The following is a 25,961-nucleotide window of genomic DNA, read 5'->3' as shown; positions in this document are numbered from 1 at the left end:
AGAGCAACTTGGATTCTCTCAGTGAACGGATACATCACCATCACCAGCTTAATTTCAGACTTTTTCTCTCTAACCAGTTCTACAGGCATGACAAGTAGTACATCGCAGAGAATGATTAATAGGTGCACAATGAAACACTGAACAACACTGAAGACTAAACCACTGTTGTGTAGTTTCTCTAGTACAGGACTGCGCAATGATTCTTAAACTATGAACCTTTGACTTGAAAATCCATACACTCCATGCAATGGATTAAGCTCCCAGCTGCAAACACATGATTCTAAGGCATCAAAATGGACATTATCCTTGTAGTGCAGAAATTTTTATTAAACAAAATCAGTATCTCCAAGTTTTAAAGTGAGACAGTGTGTGACAAAATATCTTAATATTCGCATAGTAATGTCCACCACTTTCCATAAAAAACTCAAAGCAGTCAAATACAATCAGCTGCAATGGACCAATAAAAAGAAATGAATTGCCAAACTTAGTTCATGCTTAAAAGCATGCATGATTCTTGGAAGAAACTGTTTTCATTTGCTGTACTGAGACTTTCATGAACAATATTCTTTTCAATTCAATAATGTACAATCTTGTAATAAGATCACCATACACATTTTGAGTAATCCAGGACAAAGGACGGGAAAAAGTTGTGGCTATAAGAGCTGCTCCTTTTTTGAGGTATTTTTGAGCAGATTTCCTCAAACCCTTGGAGCAATAAGTACTGTTTTATAAGCTGTTGCATCGTTTTGGAACTTTGAGGAAAAGACCAAAACAATGGCATTTTTAAAAAGGAGGAAAGGAGTCAAAGGCAGTGAACACATGGTGGGAAGTAAATCAACTGAGAAAAGAAAACCTACAGTGCTGTTTGACCCAGCAGTAAACCTTCACAGCTACTGCCTCTGCTGTTTGATTTCAAATACCTCTGGACATAGGAGTTCATCTGAGAAAAATAAACAAACAGCAGAATTCACAGCTAACCGCAGAGAAATCTATATGGGGTGATGACAGCAGGGGAGCAGCTAAGTGGCTGGCTTTTTTTTGTAAATCTGCAATAGTGAGTAGAGTGAGTTCTTTTTGATTATATATTTTTATTGAGATCTGTCTCTTGATTAAACTTTAAAAAAAGAAAACACAGTTAGCCTGGAGCAGTGTTTTAGATAGTAAAATTGTGCTATTTTCTGGATCTGTAGATTGTTAAGATGCACAGATGGTGTTTATTACAGTCATGTGCTCTTCTTGTTGGATGTGGGAGTTTAGAGAGAGTTTCCATGTTACTGATGATTGTGTCTGCAGGAAGTCTGCTTGGTGGCAAATCTTATCAGAGTGCATGGATCGTTTGGAGCTGCAGTTAGAGGCAATGAACTGGGGGTATGATGGATAGTAGTTGCAAGAAAGGAGATAAACTAAAGACACAGTCAGGTAGATGGGTGACCTACAGGAACGGTAGGAGAGACAGGTAGGTGGTGCAGGTCTCTCCTATGGCTATCCCCATCTCAAACAAATATGTGCTTTGGAAAATGTAGAGGGTGATGGGCTGTCAGGGGAATGTAGCACTTACAGCCAGGCTTCTGGTACCAAGGCTGGCTCTAATGTAATGAGGAATATTCCAGGTTCCAAGCAGTAGATTGTGATAGAGTACTGTCTAGTCAGAGGCACAGACAGATATTTCTGCAGCCAACATCAAGAAATCAGAATGGCGTGTTGCTGCCCTGAAGCCAGGATCAAGGATATCTCGGAGAGAGTGCAGAATCTTCTCAAAGGGGAAAGGAACCAATAGGAGGTTTTTGTACACACTGGAACTAACGACATAGGAAGAAATAAGGATGAGTGTCTGAGGAGAGAGTATAGGAAGTTAGGCAGGAATTTAAAAAGTAGGTCCTCGAGTGTAGTAATATATGAATTACAAAAGGTGCCACAAGGTAGTGAGGATAGGAATAGGACGATAGAGCAAATGAATGTGTGGCTGAGGAACTGGTTCAGGCGAGAAGGATTCACATTTTTGAATCATTGGAATTTCTTCTTGGGTAGAAGTGACCTGTATAAGAAGGATGAATTGGAAGGGGATGATTGTACTTGTGGGGAGATTTGCTAGAACTGTTTGGAGTGTTCAAACCAATGAGGTTGGTGGGGGATTGCTGTGTGCAATGGGACCCAGGGAGATAGCAAGGAAAGAGAACATTCTGACACTGATACAGTTGGGAAAAGGAGTAAATCAAACAGTCAAGGGAGGCAGGTGCAAAGCAGAGAAGGAGGTAGGACTGATAAATTAAACTGCTTTTATTTCAAGGCAAGAGGCCTAACAGGTAAAGCTTGTGAACTAGGGGCATGTTTGGGAACATGGGACTGGAATATCATAGAAGTTACAGAGACATGGCTCAGGGATGGACAGGACTGGCAGCGTAATGTTCTAGGGTATAGATGCTCCAGGAAGGGTAGAAGTGGGGGGGGGGGTGCAAGAGGAGGGGGAGTGGTGTTTTCGATTAAGGATTACATTACTGATATACTTAGGAAGAATATTCCTGGGAATACATCTAGGGAAGTTATTTGGGTGGAACTGAGAAATTAGAAAGGGATGATCACCTTATGTTGAAATTGTACTATAGACCACTTCCCCCCACCAACGCCCAACCAATGGTCAGCAGGAAATTGAGTAACAATTTGTAAGGAGGTCTCAGTTATCTGTGAGAATAATAGGGCAGTTATGGTCAGGGATTTTAAGTTTCCAAACATTGAACAAGACTGTTAAAGTGTTAAGGGCTTGGATGCAGAGGAGTTTGTTAAGTGTGCACCAGAAAATTTTCTGATTCATTACACTACTAGAAAAGGTGCAAAACCTGAACTCGTCTTGGGAAATAAGGCAGGACAGGTGACTGAGGTCTCAGTAGGGGAGTATTTTGGGGCCAGTGGCCAAAGTTCTACTAGTTTCAAAACAGTGATAAAAAGGATTGACTGGGTCTATAAGTTAAAGTTCTAAATTGGAGGAAGGCTGATTTTGACGGTATTAAGCAAGAACTTGCAAAAGTTGATTGGGAGCAAATGTTCGTAGGTAAACGAATGGTTGGAAAATGGGAAGAATTCATAAATGAGATAACAAGAGCCCAGAGACAGTGTGTTCCTCTTAGGGTGAGGGGCAAGGCTGGTAGGTGTAGAAATGTTGTATAACTAGTGAAACTGAGGTTTTAGTCAGGAAAGAGAAGGAAACAAATGTCAGGTACAAATAGCAGGGATTGAGTGAATCCTTAGAAGAGTACAAAGGCAGTAGGAGTGTCCTTAAGAGGGGAAAATAGGAGGTCAAAAAGGAGACATGAGATAACTTTGACAAATAGGATTAAGGTGAATTGAAAGGGATCCTACAAATACATTTAGGACAAACGGGTAGCTAGGGAGAGAATAGGGCCGCTTAAAGATCAGCAAGGCACATATATATGGAACCGCAGGAGATAGGTGTGACACTAAATGAGTATTTTGCATCAGTGTTTACTGTGGAGAAGATATGGAAAATATAAAACGTGGGGAAATAAATAGCAACATCTTGAAAAATGTCCATGTTACAGAGGGGGAAGTGCTGGGCTTCTCAAAATGCATAAAGGTGGATAAAACCTTGGGACCCTCGAACTCCTTGGGAAATGAAGGAAGAGATTGCTCAGCCCCTTGCTGAGATATTTGTATCATTTGATAGCCAGAGGTAAGATGCCAGAAGACTGGAGTTTGGCTAATGTTGTGCCACTATTTAAGAAAGGTGATAAGGAAAAGCCAGAGAACTATAGACCGGTGAGCATGACATCGGTGGTGGGCAAGTTGTTGGAGGAATCCTGAGGGACACAATTTACATGTATTCGGAAAGGGAAGGACTGATTAGGGATAGTCAACATGGCTTTGTGTGTGGGAAATTGTGTCTGGCTAACTTGACTGTATTTTTTGAAGAAGTAACAAAGAGGATTCATGGGGGCAGAGCAGTGGATGTGACATATATGGACTTCAGTAAGGTATGTGACAAGGCTTCTCATGGTAGACTGGTTAGCAAGATTAAATCAGATGGAATACTGGGAGAATTGGCTATCTAGATATGGAACTGGCTTGAAGTAGAAGACAGAGGATGGTGGTTGAGAGTTGCTTTTCAGACGGGAGGGTTGTGACCAGTGGTGTGTCACAAGGATCGGTGCTGGGTCCATTGTGTTTCATCATGTATATAAATGATTTGGACTTGAACGTAGGGGCTATGGTTAGTGAGCTTGCAGATGACACTATAATTGGAGATATAGTGGACAATGAAGAAGGTTACCTCAGAATACAACGAGATCTTGATCAGATGGGCCAGTGGGCTGAGGAGTGGCAGATGGAGTTTAATTTAGATAAATGTGAGGGGCTCCATTTTGGAAAGGCAAATCAGGACAGAACTTATACACTTAATGGTAAGGTCTTGGGGATAACTGCTGAAGAAAGAGGCCTTTGAGTGCAGGTTCGAAGTTCCTTGAAAGTGGAGTCATAGGTAAATAGGATAGTGAAAAAGGCATTTGGTGTGCTTGCCTTTATTGGGCAGTGCAATGAGGAGAGGAATTGGGAGGTCATGTTATGGCTGTACAGGATACTTGCTCAGCTACTTTTGGAGTATTGTGTGCAATTCTGATCTCCCTTCCTATAGAAAGGATATTGTGAAACTAGAACTGGTTACAAAAAGATTTATGAGCATGTTTCCAGGGTTGGAGGGTTTGAGTGATAAGGAGGGGCTGAATGGACTGGAGCTACTTTCCCTGGGGCATCGGAGGCTGAGGAATGACCTTACTGAGATTTATAAATTCATGAAGGACACAGATAGGGTAAATATGCAAAGTCTTTTCCCCACGGTATGGGAGTACAAAACTAGATGGCACAGATTTAAGATGAGACAGGATAGACATAAAAGGAACCTATGGGCAACATTTTCATGCAGAGGCGGGTACAATTACAACACTGGGCGGATATATGTCAAGGAAGGTTTTAGAAGATATGGGCCAAATGCTGGCAAATGGGACTAGATTTGTATAGGATATCCAGTCAGTATGGACAAATTGGACCAAAGAGTCTGTTTCCATGCTGTATATCTTTATGATTGTATGATTGTATTTCAAGGACTATTTTTTGCAATTTCATCAAGATTTGAATCATATAGCCCAGTTGGAAGTGACGCATGAATGCTTCCACTTCCAGAAGATAGATTAATGCCAACGCAAACTATCTGGTGGTTGAAATGAATGGAATTTGTGTTATTTTGGAAAGTAATTAGTATATTAAATGGCAGTATGTGTCACATCACATTTGGATCATGCAAATGGATTGAAATCAAAATATAAAGGGTAAATTTAATAAGCTAATGACCAAACATGGATTATTGCTCCAATAGAGAGAAGATGGATCAATTGAGTAAATTGATCCACATCCTTCTCAATTTTGGGGTTATGTTCTAACTGTCAATGAACTGACAATATATCATCTTAGTCGAAAGAGAAGATTGTCACCCTACTGTTTCTAATGGCTATTAAGGAATGTCAAATAACAACTCAGGAAGATTCTCATTCTATAATACTTAAATCAAGGCAGAAAATGTTGGGAATATTTGGTCAGTCAGCTTCTGTAATAAGAGAAACTGAGTTAATGTTTCAGCTTGATGACACAACATCAAAACTGGAAAAAGTTACAGATGTAATAGGATTTAAGCAACTGCAGAAGTAGAGAGATTGAAAGTAGGAAAGAACAAAATGAAAGCCTGTTATAGGGTAAAAAACAAAAGAAAGAAACTGACACAAAGATTGGGCAAAGGGGGAGGGTAATAGACTCGTGAAAAATAAAAGATGGGCATTATTAGGACAGTGCAAAGTCATGGACAACTGCTGCTGCACAAAAAAAATGGCAGTCAAGTTCATAGTCTGAAGTTGGTAAACTCAGCATTGAGTCTGGTAGGTTATAAAAGTGCAGAACATATCAGATGCCATTCCTTGAGTTTACTTTGAGCATATTGGCACTGTGTTTCAGGAGGCTATGGTCCTTTAAATCAATTTTCAGAGAAGAATCATGCCCTCTGACTGTTCCTTTTAAAGGCATCAAACACAACACATCTCTCTCTGTTTTTGAAACTGCTTTTTTTTTCTCCTGCATTTCTATTTTGTAAATTTCACAATGGCTTGCACTTTAAAGATCTAACTTATTGACATATCACATTTTTGGGATAATTTTATTTGCACAGGACAAAAATAAAGTGCACACAGAGACCTATGAATAACATACAAAAGGACTGGCACACAAGGTTCATAAATGTTACTTTCAGGGAATAAAGCCCCTTCCTTCCTTTAACTAGCAGTGCTTCCCATTTTCACCCAGCTCTATTTGATGCTGAGTAGCTGACAACAATAGATTGATAATGTATGCCTATGCCTTTGGCTGCATGGCTGACAACAGTCAGGGGTAAGAATAAAATGCCTAGATCTCATGCAAACAACTGATCTCAAACAATGCTGAAAAATAATTGGAGCCCAGGGCCTTGAAGATAAATTCCATATAAAACTTCAATACTCGAGACAACTTACTACAAGAGTCCAGGCTTAGTCATCATCCATAAAGCATCTAGATTACACTGACAAAAAAAAAACTGACTAAATCCCAAATGGGTTATCCTTCACTGAACAAAATAACACCCAAATTATCAGTTTTATTTTGAGACACAAATACCCTTCCTTTTAAATGTAAACAAACTGCTTTTTCTGTGGGTGTGATATGCTCTATGCAATAAAACCATACCAAACAATTGCTACTCTCAAAATGTTAATAAGTTCCACAACTGAGGTTACTAATTTATACAAAAATCAACACAAATAGATTGACAGTCTAACCAAAGAAGGAAAAGATTTTAAAAATTTCTTCCAGGCTGCATTATTAGGGAAAGATTATGGATAAACAGAAGAGGCTGAGAGAGAGGCAAGTCATCCATCCCAAAACCTTGGTGATTTCCTGTTTTTTTTCATAAATTAATACGTCTCGGTGAGAACTGTCACAATAGGTTGTTGGCGGATAGAGATGCTATAAAGAATAGACTTTGAGCAAATCATTTTTAGCACATGGGTAAGTGCAAAAACATATTACTTGAAAGAAAAGTGTTGGGCATAACCTTGCAATAATTGTGATGAAGACACATGATGTATTATTATGTTATTGGAAACTTATGTTTGAAATGGGCAGAGCCATTTATAGCTTATATTAAATAGAACCCCTACAATGTAGAAGCAGGACATTTAGCCCATCAAGTCCACACCAACCTTTTAAAGAATATCTATCCAGATCCCCTCAACCTAGTACTGTAACTCTGCATTTCTCGTGGCTAATCCATCTGGTCGCACATACCTGGAAGCTACAGGCAATTTAGCACAGCTAATCCTAATATGCAGGTCTATTGATTCTAAGAGGAAATCAGAGCACCTGGGGAAACTCACAAAGGCACAGAGAGTATGTGCAGACTCCACACAGACAGTCGTCCAAAGGTGTAATCAAACCCAGGTTCCTGGCATGTGAGGCAGCAGTAGTAACCACTGAGCCACCGTGCCATCCCAATTTGGTTTGTATTTCTATATTGTTTGTGTTTAAGATGGGGGACAAAGGGCTGGGTGCTCCCCTTTTCAGTTAAGGTGTTTGGTCAGTGAGTTTCATCGTGCCTCATCTGTCATGGCGCACCATGACTTTTCACATGCAATCTTTTGCTTTTCACCTTAATGATTAGCAATCAGGCTCTCCAGTGAGTAGCAGGAAAGACAGAAGTGCTTGCCAATGCGGTGTTCATGCCACTGGTACCAAATTTAATGCCCAGCTGTACACCACTTCAGCCAGAAACTGCCCCTCACATGGTGGTTTTTGACAATTAACACTGAAATACATGGCCCGGAAAGAAAAGCTCACACTCCGCTACATGCATAATGATCCAGAGCCTTTTATAGATGGGGTGGTGGAAAGGAGAGGTGCCCATTTTCCTGCTGACCATTGCAGGAAGCCATGCACCAGACACAGTGAGACTAGGCCATGATAGCAGTTGGCTCACTGCTGTGACTTGGAATGAAACAGCAATACAGCAAGATCAAAGATCTTCTACACTCTGCAAGGTAAGTGCCATCACTCCTCTCTACCACTTCACACTTCAAGGCTCACCACTCACTGACTCTGCCACTCCCCATGCTTTTCACTGATGCTAATTATTGCATGTATCATGTTCACTCAACAGCTCTCACTCACCTCATTCTCCCCAACTCCTGAGCCTTCCGGCTGTTTGTGCTTATAGTCACTCTTTGGGACACCTCACCACTTTCCTGCTCATGGATTATGCCCAAATCCTAGGACTGACTGTGGTCCAGCCCAGGACTGACCTGTAAAAGAGCCTCAACTGTCAATGACTCAGAAGCCTGACCAATGTCTCCACCACTCCCTGTTAATTTATTATTAACAAATAATAAAATTTGTTATTCTGGGACTGGTTAAACTTTACCTGCAGGACAGACTATGACTCAATACCAGATTGGGAAAGATATGGATTCCAGACTCAAATCATACAAAAAAGTCAAATGACTCTGCCAATCCCCTGAAATGAGGTTCAGCTACCTTTGCTTCACTGTGGAAACACACCTGACTGACCACTGTCCCCTTCATTCAACTAAGAACCACTCCCCTTAGCCTTAAGTATGAAGTTATTATGTTGAAGCACATGCAGTATGTTTGCTGTGTAGTTGCTGGCACAGGGATTAGGTGTGACACTGATATAGTTTGGTGCTGTATAGCAACATGTCCATCCCCTTGATTGTTCAGTGCTGCAAGCATGACAAGCTGCCTGGTGTTCTGTCAGCACCAAATGTAAGCCAAAGCAATAATGCTGTGAGTCTATAAGCTTGAATGAATCAACAAGGCATCAAAAGATGTTGAAGGCGGGGATGAGCACTAAGCAAGTAAGCTAAGAACTCCACAATGCATCCAGTGAAGATCCATGAGATGGGTGCTTGTTTTTCTCAACAGTTTGACTTGACAGGAGTATTGTAAGGTATTGTTGAGCTCCAAAGTGCAGAAGTGAAGTGCTAAGGTGTCTGAGTTCAACCATGATGATGTCGTGAGGCTGGTGCTTTTGCCAACCCTGAACTCTCTGGGCTGAGGGTGGAGGTAGTGACTAGCCATAGGGAACACAGAAGCCCAGAGAAGATACCGGTGACCTGCATCTGCCATGTAACTTCTGACACTTCCAAGTTGAGAATTAATACTGTCTGGTTTCTTATCAGTAGCTGGGAGAATCGCTTGAGGTGAGATCAGCTAATAGGGAGACGTTAATGAATGCAAATCGAGTTCTTGACCCTTAATTGCAAGATTCTAATCTAACCATTGAAACATTAAAGGGAAAAGCCATTAAAATATTTTGAATGTGCTCTTTCAATAATACTTTCATTACCTGCAATCTTTGCCAATTTAGCAGACAAGACACATTAGAACACTACCATCTGTAAAAAATAAAGCCCAAAGGACTGTGGAGGCTGGAAATCAGAAACAAAAACAGAAATCAGTGGAGAAAATCAGCAGATCTGACAGCATTAGAATGCAGTTCTGAAGAAGGGTCACTGGATCCGAAATGTTAATTCTTCTTTCTCTCTACAGGCACTGCCAGGCCTGCTGAGATTTTCCTGCAATTTCTGTTTTTTATTTCTGACCACCATCTGCAAGTTGCTCTCCAAACCACACTTCGTCCTGATGTGGAACTGTTCCTTCACTGTCACTAGGCAAAAATCACAGGACTGCCTATCAGCACTGTGGGGGTAACTATGCCACATGGACTGCAGTGATTCATGAAGTGCAATTAGGGATGGGTAACAAATGCTGATGTAGCCAGTGAGCCCAAATCCCCTGACAATATAAAAAACAAAAGTTTTATTTTTTTTTCAAATTCTGTTTGATAATTAATTATAAAGAGTCCCATTTCTGAATAAAATGGCTGCAAAAGGTCTTTCATAGCATTCTTTCAGTTTCAATCATGTGCTCATTAGTGTTTCAATGTTGATTTAGGTTATTTTCTTCTTTAAAAAATCTTATATGAAAATATTAATTGAACAATACTAGTTAATGCGAAGCTTAACCAGAGAAGCACATATTGTGAGGTTATTTTGACTCGAGTAAGAGATTACTGTTCTGACGATATTTATTTATATATATACAAATATTAATTCCAGGAAATATAAAATCAATCAACACACCGATAGCAAAATAGCACATGTCATACATTTGAGATAAACAAGTACTTAAAATCTTAGCTACTGTACATGGTACCATATTAAATGATTGTGTAACCATTCAGGGACTAGCAATTGCGAGAATACCTTATTCAAAGGGCCATAGGTCACATAAGCATTTTATTCAGAACAATAATTACTCATGCTATGTATTGACATTTCAAAAGAGGGCAAAGATGAAGAATAAATATAATATTCAAAAGATTAGAGAGAATATTTTTGTTGATTAATAAGAATATATGCCATTGGACTGCTTTAATGACATACAGTAGTAGATATTTCTTGTCTTTCTTTTCAGAGGGATTAGTAAACTAATATCTCCAAAGGTATGAATATCTCCAGACTTTCCTTTTATTTGAAGTTCTTAATAAATATGCTCACACTTTCTTCCAATAAAATGTAAATATATTTTTCTTATGAACTTACAAGTCCATGATCAAATCATGTATTATTTTGTATAGCTCTGAAAGACAATCCATAAAAAACAACCACAAACAGCAAGTTAAATTCAACTTAAATTATTGTATATAATACAATGGCCTGAGCTTTACACTAGGGGCAAAGCTGTGCTAAATTCCCAAAAACAAAATCAGGGTTCAGCTTGGCCAATTCATCCTGCAACCACCAAATACTTTTAATTGGCTTTTGAATTGGCTTATTCTCCTTGGGAAAGAAGTCGCACCTCTGAGAACAGCTGGCCAATGAAATGGCATGCTGCAATGAAGTTAGACTTCAAAGTGGATCCAAGGTCTCATATAATGGACTTGCAGAACCTGAAGAAGTGTGCTGACTGGTGTAGAAGGGGAAAATCTCAGGGGGGGCAATACCTAAGGTGTGGGAGCAAGGGGGCACACAGGTGGCTTGAAAAGATAGCTGCTTCTTGCCCATCATTAGCCTGTCATCATACCCCTTGGTTAGCTAAACAGTTGCTGCATTCTTCCACTGCCAGGTGTAGAATCCCAGCTGTAGTGCTCTGGTACTGCAATGATGGGAAGAGGACCATAAGCAGCCATTAAGTGACCCTTTGAGAGTTTCAATTTGCCTATGGGTAAGGGGACCTCCTGTTGTCTTCCCCGGTGCTATTGATTTGCAGCATGCGAAGGGAATGACATTGCTGGCATTGTGCTCAATTGTGGAAAGTTTCCCCAGTGCCTGCCAATCCACCACTGGGACTGTTGCCACATTCAGCCCATAAAATGAAAGAAGAAGTAGACAAATAGTCATCAATCAAAATAGACAATAAAAGGTCTCAATATTCAAAAGCCTGCCAAAATCTTTCGAAATATTGTATAATTGCAGACTTATATTAGTGTATGAATAGCAATAATGATGTCAATAATGGTTAGTACTTGACAAAAATGAACTTTTATCACTTTTTCAAGTAATCTAATTGACGTAATCTCATAATCAGAAACTTGAGTACTGGTCCACTCACCCCTTTAAAGATTTATATTAACCGATTCAATTGCTGAAAAAACACAGCAGGTCTGGTAGCATTTGTGGAGAAAAGGTAGTGTTAACATTGCAGGTCATGTGGCCCTCTTCAGTACTGATTGTAGCTCTGAAAAGGTTGATATAGATTCTGAAAATGAGGTGTAGGGAAGGGAAAGGTGTAAAATAGAGATGGTGATAGAGCCCAGAGAGCGAGTTTTGAGAAGATTTGTAGCTCGGGTTGAGATTCTGGATGTGAGTTTGCTCGCTGAGCTGGAAGGTTAGTGTTCAGACGTTTCATCACCTTTTTGTTTATTTGAAAAAATATACTTTATTCATAAGATGTACAAAAAATAAAACACTTATACACCTACCCAGTCATGCAAGCCGCTCCGGGTTACCCAGGGCGTATGTACAGCAACTAAAGGAAAAAAACAAAGAAGGAAAAAAAAAGTAAAGAAAACACCCCGGCAGTCGTCACCCCGCACAGTCCCCGTTGGCCCCCTGACCAGTTGGGGAAGGCGCCAGCTGGGCCCAGTTGCCAGATCGGGCCCTTTTTTCTATTCTGGATGAGGGGTTTCATACTGTGGTCTTTCCCCACCGCGCCTTGGTGGCGGCTGCCAAAGCTTTAGCGCGTCCCTCAGCACGTAGTCCTGGACCTTGGATTGCGCCAGTCTGCAACACTCAGTCGGGGTCAGTTCTTTCAGCTGGCAGACCAGCAAGTTGCGGGCAGACCAAAGAGCGTCTTTCACTACATTGATGGTCCTCCAGGCGCAGTTGATGTCGGTCTCGGTGAGCATCCTAGGAAACAGCCCGTAGAGCACGGAGTCCCGCGTCATGGAGCTGCTCAGGATGAACCTCGACAAATGCCACTGCTTCCCCCTCCAGATCTCCTGCGCATAGGCACACTCCAGAAAGAGGTGATAGACAGTCTCATCCCCCCGCAGCCGCCTCGAGGGCAGCGTGCGGTGGCGCAGAGATTCCGGGCATGCATAAAGGATCTCACTGGCAGAGCCCCTCTCACCGTCAGCCAAGCAATGTCCTTGTGCTTGTTTGAAAGTTCTGGCGATAAGGCATTCTGCCAAACGACTTTGGCAGTCTGCGTGGGGAACCGCACGACAGGATCCACCCTCTCCTTTTCCCGAAGGGTCTCGAAGATACTACGTGCTGACCACTGCCTGATGGCCTTGTGGTCAAAGGTGTTTCCCTTCAAAAATTTCTCCACGAAGGACAGGTGGGCCGGGATGGTCCAACTACTCGGAGCGTTCCGCGGCAACGAGGCCAGGCCCATCCTTCGCAACACCGGGGACAGGTAGAACCTCAGTAAGTAGTGACACTTGGTGTTTGCGTACTGAGGATCTACGCACAGCTTGATGCAGCCGCACAGAAAGGTAGCCATCAGGGCGAGGGTGGCGTTCGGTACGCCCTTTCCCCCATTTTCCAGGTCTTTGTACATGGTGTCCCTGCGGACCCGGTCCATCCTCAACCCCCAAATGAAGTGGATGATGGCCCGGGTGACCGCAGAGGCGCAGGTCCAGGGAATAGGCCAGGCCTGTGCCACATACAACAGTACCGAAAGCCCCTCGCACCTGACAACCAGGTTCTTACCCGCGATGGAGAGGGACCGGAGCGTCCACCTGCCCAGCTTCTGCTTAAATTTGGAGATACGCTCCTCCCAAGTCTTAGTGCATGCCCCAGCTCCACCAAACCAAACACCCAGCACCTTCAGGTAGTCTGTCCTGACGGTGAAGGGGATGAAGGAGCGGTCGTCCCAGTTCCTGAAGAACATGACCTCGCTCATAGCCCTATTGACTGTGGCACCTGAGGCCAGTTCAAACTGGCCGCAGATGTCCAACAGTCTACTCACTGACCGACGATCGGTGCAGAAGACGGCGACGTCGTCCATGTACAGGGAGGTCTTGACCTGAAGGCCTCCACTGCCTGGGATAGTCACGCCCTTCAGGCTCACATCCTTCCTGATGGATGCGGCGAAAAGCTCCACACAGCTCATGAACAAGGCAGGAGAGAGCGGGCAGCTCTGCCTGACTCCAGATCTAACAGGAAAACTGTCTGATTCCCACCCGTTGATCGAGACTGCACTAACGATGTTGGTGTAGAGCAGCCGGATCCAATTGCGGATGCCCTCCCCAAACCCCAATTTGGGGATGACGTCCTTCATGTAAGCATGAGAGACCCTGTCGAAGGCCTTCTCCTGGTCCAGGCTGACGAGGCAGGTGTCCAACCGCCTGTCCTGCATGTAGGCAATTGTATCCCTGATGAGAGCGAGGCTCTCAGCGATCTTCCTGCCCGGCACAGCAGAGGTTTGGTCAGGGTGAATCACCGACTCCAGGGCTGACCTGACCCGGTTGGCTATGACCATGGCCAGGATTTTGTAGTCCATGTTCAATAGTGAAATGGGACACCAATTCTTAATTTCTTCCCTCTCCCCCTTCCTCTTGTAAATGAGGGTGATGATGCCCTTCCTCATGGACTTGCACATTTCCCCTGCCCGAAGCGCACAATCGTACACCTCCAGCAAGTCCTGGCTGACCAGGTCCCACAGAGCGGAATACAGCTCGACCGGTAAGCCGTCGCTCCCAGGTGTCTTATTCCTCTCCAAGGACTTGAGGGCTCTGGTCAGCTCGTCCAGGGATATCGGCTCGTCCAGCCACTCCCTCGTGCCGTCGTCTAAGACCTCCGGGATAGACGACAAGAACGACTCGGAGGCTGTGCTGTCCGTGGGCTTCGTGTCGTACAGTCCGGCATAGAAGGATCTGCTGATCCTCAAAATGACGGGCCGAGACGACGTCACCGAGCCGTCGTCCTCCTTCAGCCGGCTAAGCACAGAGCTCTCTTTGTGCACCTTCTGAAAGAAGAAACGTGAGCACGTCTCGTCCTGCTCCACAGAGCGGACCCAGGACCGGAAGATTATCCTGGACGCCTCTGCGGCGAAGAGCGAGGCTTGCTGGCCCCTCACCTCGCTGAGGTTCTCCGTGACATCGACCCCCATCAACTGCAGAAGGAGCAGGTTCTGCACCCATTTCTGGAGTCGCGACAGCTTTCCCCGCCTCTCTCTCGCCTTCCGAACACCCTTGAGGACAAAGAACCTCTTGATGTTCTCCTTCACTGTCTCCCACCAGTTGCCCGGAGACTCAAAGAGAGTTTTCACGGTTCTCCAACCGGCGTACTCCCTCTTAAGCTCCTCGACGTTCTCTGGGCCTGCTGGTCGTCCTGTAAGTGACAGTCAGCCGGCAGGAGGCAGTGGTCAGAGAAGAACACCGGCTCGATGCCGCTGGACCTGACCGAGAACGCCCGTGACACAAACAGGAAGTCTATCCTTGAGCAAATAGACCCGTCTGGCCGCGACCAGGTGTACCTCCGCTGCGCTCCGTCTGCAGGGGTGCTGAAGACGTCGAGCAGCTTGGCGTCCTTCACCGTGCCCATCAGGAATCTGGACGTGACGTCTAGTTGACTCCCCCCACCCGCTGTCCCCACGCCGGATCTTCCATCTGCATCGATGATGCAGTTGAAGTCTCCGCCTAGGATGACCAGCCTGGACATAGCCAGCAGGGGTGGAAGCTGCTGCAGGACGGCCAACCGCTCACTCCGTACCGCTGGGGCGTACACGTTGATCAGCCTCAGGGGAGCATTCCTGTAGGTGATGTCAGCCACTAGGAGGCGCCCCCCCCACCACCTCCTGAACTTGAGAGATGGTGAAGTTGCGCCCCCGCAGCAGAATAGCCAGGCCCGAGGATCGACAGTCGTTACCCCCTGACCAGATCGAAGGCCCACAATTCCAGGCGCCGGACCATTTCCTGTACCTGCTGAGGTGCGGTATCGTGCATTCCTGCAGAAACAGGAGGTCCGCCTTGACGGTGGTCAGGTAGGCCAACGTGGACACACATCTTGCGGTGGACTTGACACTGCACACATTAATGCTCGCAACTCGTACCCCCATTGTGGGCGGTGATCGCAGTACCCTCCTCAAGTCCAAGGTCCAGCCCCTCCATCTGTCCCTTCATGCCCATTGCCAGGGCTAACTGCTGGATGCTCTCCGGGCTCAGGAAACCGTCCGTGCTGCCTTCCAGGTGGCATCCCCCCGTCGGGGGTACAGAGGCAGGAGAGTCCGGCTCTGGGTCAGTCTGGGGATGCGCTGTTTCCTCCTTCCCGCCTGGAAGTTCCGGAGGGCCCTCCAGGGCCCCAGCAGCATGTGACTGGGTGTCGGAGGAAGCCTCAGGACGCCTCCCGTCACCTGGAAGCGGGGTTCTGCTTTCCTTCTTCCTTGAGATCTTTAGCTTCTGCTTTGGCGGGCCCTCTCTGAATCTCCCTCGTCAGAGGAGCTCTTATAGCCCCCCTGTAGCTGACTCTTCCCGCCTGATGGTTGCGGTTCCTGGGCCCGTCGACGGGCCTTCTTCTTCGCTTTCTGGACCGTCGTCCACTCCCCTGGGTCGCCTGTCGCCGCCTCCATCGACTCCGGGTTGTCGGGGGGGAGCGGAGCCTGGAGGGGCGCTTTGCTGGCCTCGGGCCCATCCTGCGGGGCTGGGCCCTCCTGCACAACCTGGCCCTCCTGCACATTAGTGGGGTCCTTGCAGGACCCTGGTGCCTTCTTCTCCTCCAGGGGGACTGGCCCCACATTGCCCCTGCCGGCGACCTGGGTGTAGGTTGTCCCCCGCCACGGGCATGCCCTATAGAGGTGGCACACTTCCCTGTAAAGGTTGCAGCTTTTTTCTTGTGGGCAATCCTTTGCAAGGTGTCCCTCCTCCCTGCAGTTACTGCAGATGGTGGCTTTGCAGTCGGCCGCCACGTGACCTGACCTACCACAGGCATGGCAGACTTTAGGTTGCCCTGCGTAGGTCAAGTAGCCTTTGCTCCCGCTGATCGCGAAGCTGGATAGTGGGTGTACAATGTTCCCGTCCGCGCCCATCCTCAGCGTCACCCTGACCTGCCTCTTACTCGTCCAGATGCCAAAGGGGTCCACGATGTCAGTTAGGTCCCCTTCCACCTTCACGTACCTTCCAAGGAAGGTCAGGACATCAACTGCTGGCACATGCGGGTTGTACATATGTACAGTCACCATACGGCTCCTCTGTGCTGGCATCACAAACAGCGGGACAGCAGTCAATACAGAGAGGGGGCCCTCACCTCCTTTCTCCTTGAAAACCTCCAGGAAGCGCTCGCAAAGCTTGGCACTCCTGAAGGATACATCGTAAAAACCTCCTCCAGGGAAATCCTGCAGGCAGTAAATGTCCGCAGCAGCGAACCCACAACAGTCCAACAGGACCCTCTTCACGAAGAAAGTGCGTTCCACAGGTACACCTTCATCCACCTTCTTCATGGAAACACGGATGGTGTTCTGGACCCCCTGACCTGGGGCATGAACACTTGCCGCAGCCATCATTGCAGGTTGGCTGCTCCCCTGAACCAGCGTTAGGCCGAAGCCCGCATTAAGATCCACTGGTTGCAAAGGTGCACAGCCAACCCGACATCTTCCTTCCAACTCCAACACAGTGCTCTCCTCCTCTCGGTCCACAAGAGAGTGGGTCTTTATTTTGTTCCAGATGTAAGCTGGTTCACTGAGCTGGAAGGTTTGTTCCCAGATGTTTTGTCACCATTCTAGGTAACATCAACAATGAGCCTCCTGTGAAGCGCTGGTGTTATGTCCTGCTTTCTATTTATCTGCTTAGGTTTCCTTGGGTTGGTGATGTCATTTCCTGTTCTTTTTCTCAGAGGACGGTAGATGGGCTCCAAATCAATGTGTTTGCTGATGGAGTTCCGGTTGGAATGCCATGCTTCTAGGAATTCTCGTGCATGTCTCTGTTTGGCTCGTCCTAGGATGGATGTGTTGTCCCAATCAAAGTGGTGTCCTTCCTTATCTGTATGTAAGGATACGAGTGATAGTGGGTCATGTTTTTTTGTGGCTAGTTGATGTTCATGTATCCTGGCGGCGAGCTTTCTGCCTGTTTGTCTGATGTAGTGTGCCAAGCATCAGGGTAGCCCACAAACCCACCAACACACTAAAACAGCAGCTAATGAACTTAAAAGACCCTGTACAGACAAGAAGCAAAACAAACGTCATCTACAAAGTACCTTGCAAGAACTGTGACAAACACTACAGCTAGAGAGTGAGAAAAATAGTTGGACAGACAATGGAGTGGGTAAAGATCAGCCTGGGAGAATCATTAGCTGCTCATGGGGATCATTAGTGCCTGACAATGGGTAGGTTGTGGTAGCAGCCCATGTGACAACACAGTCTGGTATGTAGGGATTGGGATAAGGGCATGAGAGAAGGTGATCAGGCCTTAAAATGATTGAATTTGATATTGAGTCCTAAAGGATGTGGGATCCCCAGTCAGAAAACGAGATGGAATTTTAAGAATATTTGGCTCTTAACATTAGTTTGTAACATTTGCACAGGTTCACACAATCAGATCTGCACATAAATGGCTGACAACTCGATTAGATTAGATTCCCTACAGTGTGGGAACAGGCCCTTCGGTCCAACAAGTCCACACCTCCCCTTGAAACATCCCACCCAGACCCATCCCCCTATAACACACACACCCCTGAACACTATGGGCAGTTTAGCATGGCCAATCCACATAGCCTGCACATCTTTGGACTGTGGGAGGAAACCCACACAGACATGGGAAGATAACAAAGTGTGGAGCTGGATGAACACAGCAGGCCAAGCAGCATCTGAGAAGCACAAAAGCTGAAGTTTCGGGCCTAGACCCTTAATCAGAAAAGGGGGATGGGGAGAGGATTCTGAAATAAATGGGGAGAGAGGGGGAGGCGGACTGAAGATGGATAGAGGAGAAGATAGGTGGAGAGGAGAGTATGGGTGGCAAGGTAGGGAGGGGATAGATCAGTCTGGGGAGGACGGACAGGTCAAGGGGATGGGATGAGGATAGTAGGTAGGAAATGGAGGTTCGGCTTGAGGTGGGAGGAGGGAATAGGTGAGAGGAAGAACAGGTTAGGGAGGCTGGGGCGAGCTGGGCTAGTTTTGGGATGCAGTGGGGGAAGGGAGATTTTGAAGCTGGTGAAGTCCACATTGATGCCATTGGGCTGCAGGGTTCCCAAGTGGAATATGAGTTGTTGTTCCTGCAACCTACGGGTGGCATCATTATGGCACTGCAGGAGGCCCAGGATGGACATCTCGTCTGAGGAATGGGAGGGGGAGTTGAAATGGTTCGCGACTGGGAGGTGCAGTTGTTTACTGCGAACGGAGCGTAGGTGCTCTGCAAAGCAGTCCCCAAGCCTCTGCTTGGTTTCCCCAATGTAGAGGAAGCCACACCGTGTACAGCGGATGCTGTATACCACATTGGCGGAAGTGCAGGTGAACATCTGCTTGATGTGGAAAGTCATCTTGGGGCCTGGAATGGGGGTGAGTGGGGTGGTGTAGGGGCAGGTGTAGGACTTACTGTGGTTGCAGGGGAAGGTGCTGGGTGTGGTGGGGTTGGAGAAGAGTGTGGAGCAGACAACGGAGTCGCGGAGAGGGTAGTCTCTCTGGAATGCAGACAAGGGTGGGATGGGGAAAATGCCTTTGGTGGTGGGTCGGACTGTAGATGGTGGAAGTGTCATTGGATGATGCGTTGTATCGGAGGTTGGTAGGGTGGTATGTGAGGACTAGGGGGATTCTCTTGGGGCAGTTATTGCGAGGGCGGGGTGTGAGGGATGAGGTGCGTGAAACGCGGGAGATACGGTCAAGGGCATTCTCGGCCACTGCAGGGGGGAAGTTGCAGCCCTTGAAGAATGAGGACATCTGGGATGTGCGGGAGTGGAATGCATCATCCTGAGAGCAGATGCGGTGGAGGCGAAGGAATTGGGAATAGGGATGGAATTTTTGCAGGAAGGTGGGTGGGAGGAGGTGTATTCCAGGTAGCTGTGGGAGTCGGTGGGCTTGAAATGGACATCGGTTTATAGGTGTTTGCCTGTGATGGAGATAGAAAGGTCCAGGAAGGTAAGGGATGTATCGGAGATGGTCCAGGTGAACTTGAGGTTGTGGTGGAAGGTGTTGGTGAAGTGGATGAACCATTCGAGCTCCTCTTGGGAGCAAGAGGCGGCGCTGATACAGTCATCCATATAACGGAGGAAGAGGTGGGGTTTGGGGCTAGTATAGGTGCGAAAGAGGGACTGTTCCACATAAGCTCTAAAGAGTCAGGCATAGCTTGGGCCCATGCGGGTATCCATGGCCACCCGCTTAGTCTGTAGGAAGTGGGAGGAATCGAAAGAGAATTTGTTGAGGGTGAGGACGAGTTCAGGGCCTTAAGGCCATCTGCATGGCAAATGCAGTTGTATAGGGACTGGACATCCATGGTGAAAATGAGTTGTTGGGGACCGGGGAATTGGAAGTTCTGGAGAAGGTGGAGGGCGTGGGTGGTGTCACAGACGTAGGTAGGGAGTTCCCGGGCCAAGGGGGAGAAAATGGAGCCCAGATAGGTGGAGATTAGTTCGGTGGGGCAGGACCAGGCGGAGACAATGGGTCGACCAGGGCAGGCGGGTTTGTGGATTTTGGGAAGGAGATAGAAGCAGGCCGTGCGGGGTTGGGGAACAATGATTTTGGAGGCTGTGGGTGGGAGGTCACCTGAGGTGATGAAGTTATGGATGGGCGAGATGATGATTTGGTGCTTAGGGGTGGGGTCATGATCGAGGGGGTGGTAGGAGGAGGTGTCGGAGAATTGGAATCTGGCCTCAGCAATGTAAAGGTCAGTGCGCCATACTACAGCTGCGCCTCCCTTGTCTGCAGATGGGGAGAATGTGCAAACTGCACACAGACAGTTGCTTGATGCTGGAATTGAACCTGGGTCCCTGGCACTGTGAGGTTGTAGTGCTAACCACTGAGCCACCGTGCTGCCCTAAATGAATGACTCGGAATGTAGGGTGGCATTTAAGTTGTCAATAGGGACCATGCCAGCTAGTTAGAGAACTAACAGGAGGCCGGCACTTCCACTGCAGGTGAGACACATCAGAATTAAGAGTGGAATTTTCCATTTTGAAGTCAAAATGTGACATTGAGTATTTTGAATGGTGCAATTGCCTGGAAAGAGTTACCTCATGCAATCGTGTGCTTATCTCATTATTTGTACAAGAGAGACGTTACATGCGTTACTCAATGAATTCCAAGGAGAACTGTTGGATTGACATCTGCAGATGTATGAGAACAAAAAGGGAAAGTACACAAACCCTTCATATCTGACATTGTTTCTCATTAGCATTCAGGTTATGCCCTTGCAGAGGGCTGTGTTGCACCTGGGATAAGCAGCCTGCTCTCCATTTACTCTGCAATGCTGGATATGTTGTTAGGAGCTAGTGGGCATGAACAAGAGAAGGATACTCCCACAAGATCCAAATTGTACCTGGACCTTCTTGCCCAGCGGTTCTCCTTCGGAGCAACTTTAAATAAATTAAACCAGGTCAAAGAGCACCCAACCCTTAAAGGGGCACTGCAACACAAATCAAGCATTCAACTCTCAGTTCACAAAATTCAAATCAAAATATCGTCTTGGAGACTAGCAATATATTCCAGCATCCAGAGATACATGTTAATCCAAAGACCCAGATAATATTCTGGGGACCTGGGTTTAAATCCCACCATGGCAGACGGCGGAATTTGAATTCAATTTAAGAAATCTGGAATTAAGAATTTAGTAATGACCATGAATCCATTGTCGATTGTTGGAAAACCCATCTGGTTCACTAATGCTCTTTAGGGAAGGAAACTGCCATGTGACTCTCGACCAAATGCAATGCGGTTGACGCTTAACAATTAGAGATGGGCAATAAATGCTGCCTAGCCAGCAAAAACCTCATCCTGTGAATCAACCCAGTGCCTACCAGCCACAGAAGGGTTTGAGTGTGCAAATAGATATCCGCTAAACCCTCTGCAAAGACACCTGGGCACAAACATAACTGTGATAGAAGAGCAAACAGTTAGGCTAAAAATTGAATTAAAAGGAGAAGCTGGATAAGCTGAGACTATTTCCCATTGAATGTAAGATGATGAGAGGCGACATTATAGAGGCTTATAAAATCATGAGGGCCATTGATAAGGTGAATAGATAAGCGCTTTTCTCCAGGTAGTGGAATCCAAAACTAGAGGGCAGAGGTTTAAGCTGAGAGGGGAAAGAATTAGAAGGGATCTGAGGGGCACTTTTTTCCACACAGAGTGTGGTGCTTATATGGAACAAACTGCTAAAGGAAGTGGTAGAGACAAGTACAATTACAACGTTTAAAAGACATTGGAACAGGTGAGTGGATAGGAATGGTTTAGAGGTATTCGGGTAAAATGCAGACAAATGGGACTAATTCAGTTTAGGAAACCTGGTCAGCATGGATGAATTGGACTGGAGAGTCTGTTTCCATGCTGTTTGGCTCTATAACTCTAGATACTGTTTTATTGCTATTGAAACAATATTGCATAGTTGGTTTTCAGATTACTATTCATTTAAGCCTGCCTGCCAATGAAATCAAGGCAGGATTTAACCAAAAATATCATCAAGAAAATTAAAGTAAATTGGGAATCATTGGAAATCAGGGAGCTAGCTGTCAGCTCATTGGAGTCATACCTTGCTCAATCACATCAGTACCAGAACATCACTGCAGAAATGATTCAAGATAGCGTCTTAGAACCACTACCACCGCGGCACAGCGGCTCAGTGGTTAGCACTGCCAGGGACTTGGGCTCAATTCCAGCCTCGGGCGACTGTCTGTGTGGAGTTTTCACATTCTCCCCGTGTCTGCATGGATTTCCTTCAGGTGCTCCGGTTTCCTCTCACAGTCCAAAGATGTGCAGGCTAGGTGGATTGGCCATGCTAGATTGCTCGTAGTGTTCAGGGGTGTGTGGATTATAGGGGAATGGATCTGGGTGGGATGCTTCTAGGGGTGGTGTGGACTTGTTGGGCCAAAGGACCTGTTTCCACACTGTAGGCAATCTAATCTACCTTCAACTGCTTCATCAATGATTTTCCTGTGTAAGTTCAGAGGTGTGAATATCCACTGGAGATTACACAATGTCCAGCATCAGTCTGAATACTGAAGTCCGTGTCGATATGCTGCAACACTTGGTCAGCATTCATTTTGATCTGATAAATGTCAAGTAACATTTACACAACACAAGTGCCAGGCAATGATCATCTGCAATAAGGGAAAATGTAACCATTGCCTGTGAGATTCAATAAACATTATAATCATTGAATCCTCAACTATAACAGCCTGGAGATTCCTTTTGACTAAAAACTGAACTGGACCAGAAGATAAATACCTTAGCTTGGTCTCAAACTCTGTCTCCACACTACCTGTTCACAATCTATAGGAGTGTGAAGGAATACTCACTATTCCTGGATGGTTGCAGCTCCATGAATACTCATTAGCTTGACAGCACCCAGGAAAAAGTAGGCCACTCAATTGGTTTCCCCTCCACACCTTGAACATTCACTCCCTTCAGCACCAATGCACAGTAACAGCAGTATGTACCATCTCCAAAAGATACACTACAGTAACTCACCAAGCACCACCTCCCAAGCCTGTGACTTTTATCATTGAGAAGGACAAAGCAGCAGATTCATAGGGTCACTGCCCCCTCCAATATCCCCCACAAGCCATATACCATTATAACTTGGAAATATATTGCCTTTTGTTCACCTGTCATTAGTTAATTTCCTAGAACTTTATTGTTAACAGCACTGTTGGTTTTCCTTCATCAAATGCACTGCAGAATCAAGGAGGCAGCACATGCCACCTTTTCCAGAGCAATTAGTGCTGGACAATAAATGCTGGCCCAAACAGCCACTCCTACATTCCAGTGGCAAAAAAACCCACTAAACCACCAAAAGTCTATGAGCTTTTAATCCCAGCAGTTGTATTGTGATTCCACTCAGCAAGGGACTTCATTGCTGATCTTTCTGAAGCTCATGGGATCAGGTGGAAGAAGCTTTCACAGTGGTTTGGAAACTCATATCCAGTTAGCACTCCAGAGGAGTGAATGAATGATATTGTAAGCTGATTTTCCCAGAAGGGGTCTCTGTTGCCTTGACGGTCCTTTGAAGGGCAACTTAATTAGAACATGAAAGGAAATCATCCCTGTGCTATTGATAAACTCTACATCTTCACGGGCCAAAGTCAGTCTCAATGGGTCAATGTTAGAGTCCACAGGTGGGCCCCATTTTCACACCTATTCATGAGATTCGCTCAGTTGCACCTGTATCTCCAGGTCTGGGTCAGTTTTGAGGCTATTCTGGCAAATTCTCGGCAACATACAGTGGGAGTCTCACAAAGGCTACTAAGCAGATTTCAAAGTACATGCTGCACAATCCAATCTTTTATGCTTTTATCCTTCACAGCTTTGCTTGAAATATTCCATTTTACAGCACTTGTAATCTTGCTGCTTTGGCTCAATTACACAGAGAACTCATGTTTTTACATAAATTATTCGTTCTGTCATAAATAACCATCTCCACCAATACAGATGCCCAGAACAGAGAGGCTGCAAAAGAACTATTTGAAGAAGGATTCAGAGGAGGTTGAAAGGTACCGACCCAGATGGTAACCAGCAAAATAGCAGAATGGCTGTCACGGAGGATTTTTGAACCACAAGCAAAAAACTCAGAAAGGCACGATATGCCATATGGAACTGATTTGTGAAAGAGACACAAATCTCCCACATTGCAGGACATGATTTGAGAAGCAGTAATGCAATGTATCAAGCTAACTTTACGTTGACTACATTGACTTTGAAGTGGGAAACCATAGTTATAACAGTAATTCTGTGCTGAATTTGAGTCTCTCTTGCAGAATTTATGTTGGTATTCTTTGTTGAATTTGCTTGCTTGGAAGTACTGTAAAAGCTTTTTCCAACATCCTCCAAAGGCTTGCCGGGAGACTAACTCTGCTGCTCATTTTATCAAGCGTTTTCCCTGTTGTGTTGATGTCAGGCTATTGCAGTTTAAATTCATTAGGCGAGACGAGTCGGCTATCAAAGAACTGCTTTCTTTACAAAAAATACTTATAACTCTTTTGATCTAAGTCTGCAAAAGTTCTGATTAAAATTAAGTTTTCCACCAAAAAACCTACAGGGAAAATGCAGACTGTGCACCCATATGTTTGCAATCTTGTAACAATGCACAATAAAATGTAATGACGTCTGCTGAGATTTTTGCTGCTGAGAAGTATTCACTCCATCCAGTGCTGGTTGAGGTAGCCAAAATGTGCCCCAGATTAAACACTATGTAACATTATGTAACATTAATATCAGTGAAACAGTAGTACTCTCTGGATAAAGTGCTTATCAGTATTAAATAAATTTAATTTTAAAATATAATTTTATTCCAGCTTTTTTCTATTATTAATTTCTTTTCTAATTTTTTAGTTTCCTAAATAGCCTATATATACATAAAACACAAAATTTGAATGCTTTCAAAGAGGACATCAATTAAAAGTTTTAAAAAATGTTGAAAATGAAACAATTGAAGATTTAAAATGTTTTTTTTTAAATGACTCCTTACAGGCACTGCTGAATGATACATCCTAATACTGAATGGTCTCAGGTCCTTTGAATTAGCCATGAATACTGTTATTATTAGTGGGCCTGTATTTGGATTCATGGGTGTCACTGCTGACCCTTTCATCATCTAACTGCCTTACCTGCAAATGCAGGGGTATCCATGTAGGGAGCATCTACCAGCTTCGCTGCTGCTTACTGCAGCAGATCTCTATACATCACTTATAAATGTAACAGAACAGAGCAAAAGAATTTCAAATTATGCACTTTCTGCCACAGGCTTCATGAGGATTATTAAGGTCTATGTTCAGAACATGTAGAAATTTCTCATTGATATTGGGTTAATCATGGCAATTACAGGAAATAAACATATAGGGAAGAAAAAATTTGAAGATCAAGTAAAGTGGACTGCCACAGGCTAAATGGCTTCCTTCAACACCAAATTAATTATCTTTTACTATTAATCGATTTATATTATTCATTTGTAATTGGAAACATAACTTTTTTTCCTCCACCATGCCAATTGTTATCAAAATAAATTCATCATCAGAACAATTATATCATCTGAAGAGAATCCTTTTTGTTTAAAGCAGCACCTGAAAGTAATGTCAAGGCAGGTGAGTCTGGAGTTTGTTTCACAGCCCAGATTAAGGACTGTGTCCCATGTGTCCACTTGTGCCTCGCTTGTCTCTGAATGGCTGCATGTAAACTACCTACTGTAAAGGTAAATAAGAACATTCCACAGGATTTAACTCTTC

The 25,961-nt window shown here is 45.1% G+C and overlaps 1 long non-coding RNA gene across 1 annotated transcript in view; it reads left to right on the top strand.

Moving 5' to 3' along the window:
* Positions 1-24,913, top strand: part of LOC132210724 (uncharacterized) — a 70,356-nt gene extending 45,443 nt beyond the window's left edge. The window contains exon 3 of the long non-coding RNA XR_009446904.1: positions 24,172-24,913. This is a non-coding gene — a long non-coding RNA (uncharacterized LOC132210724). The remainder of the gene's footprint in view (positions 1-24,171) is intronic.
* The last annotated feature ends 1,048 nt before the right edge of the window (positions 24,914-25,961 follow it).

Source organism: Stegostoma tigrinum, chromosome 19 (assembly GCF_030684315.1).
Source record: "Stegostoma tigrinum isolate sSteTig4 chromosome 19, sSteTig4.hap1, whole genome shotgun sequence".
Lineage (NCBI taxonomy): Eukaryota > Metazoa > Chordata > Chondrichthyes > Orectolobiformes > Stegostomatidae > Stegostoma > Stegostoma tigrinum.
This window is presented reverse-complemented; position numbering and strand designations above follow the sequence as displayed.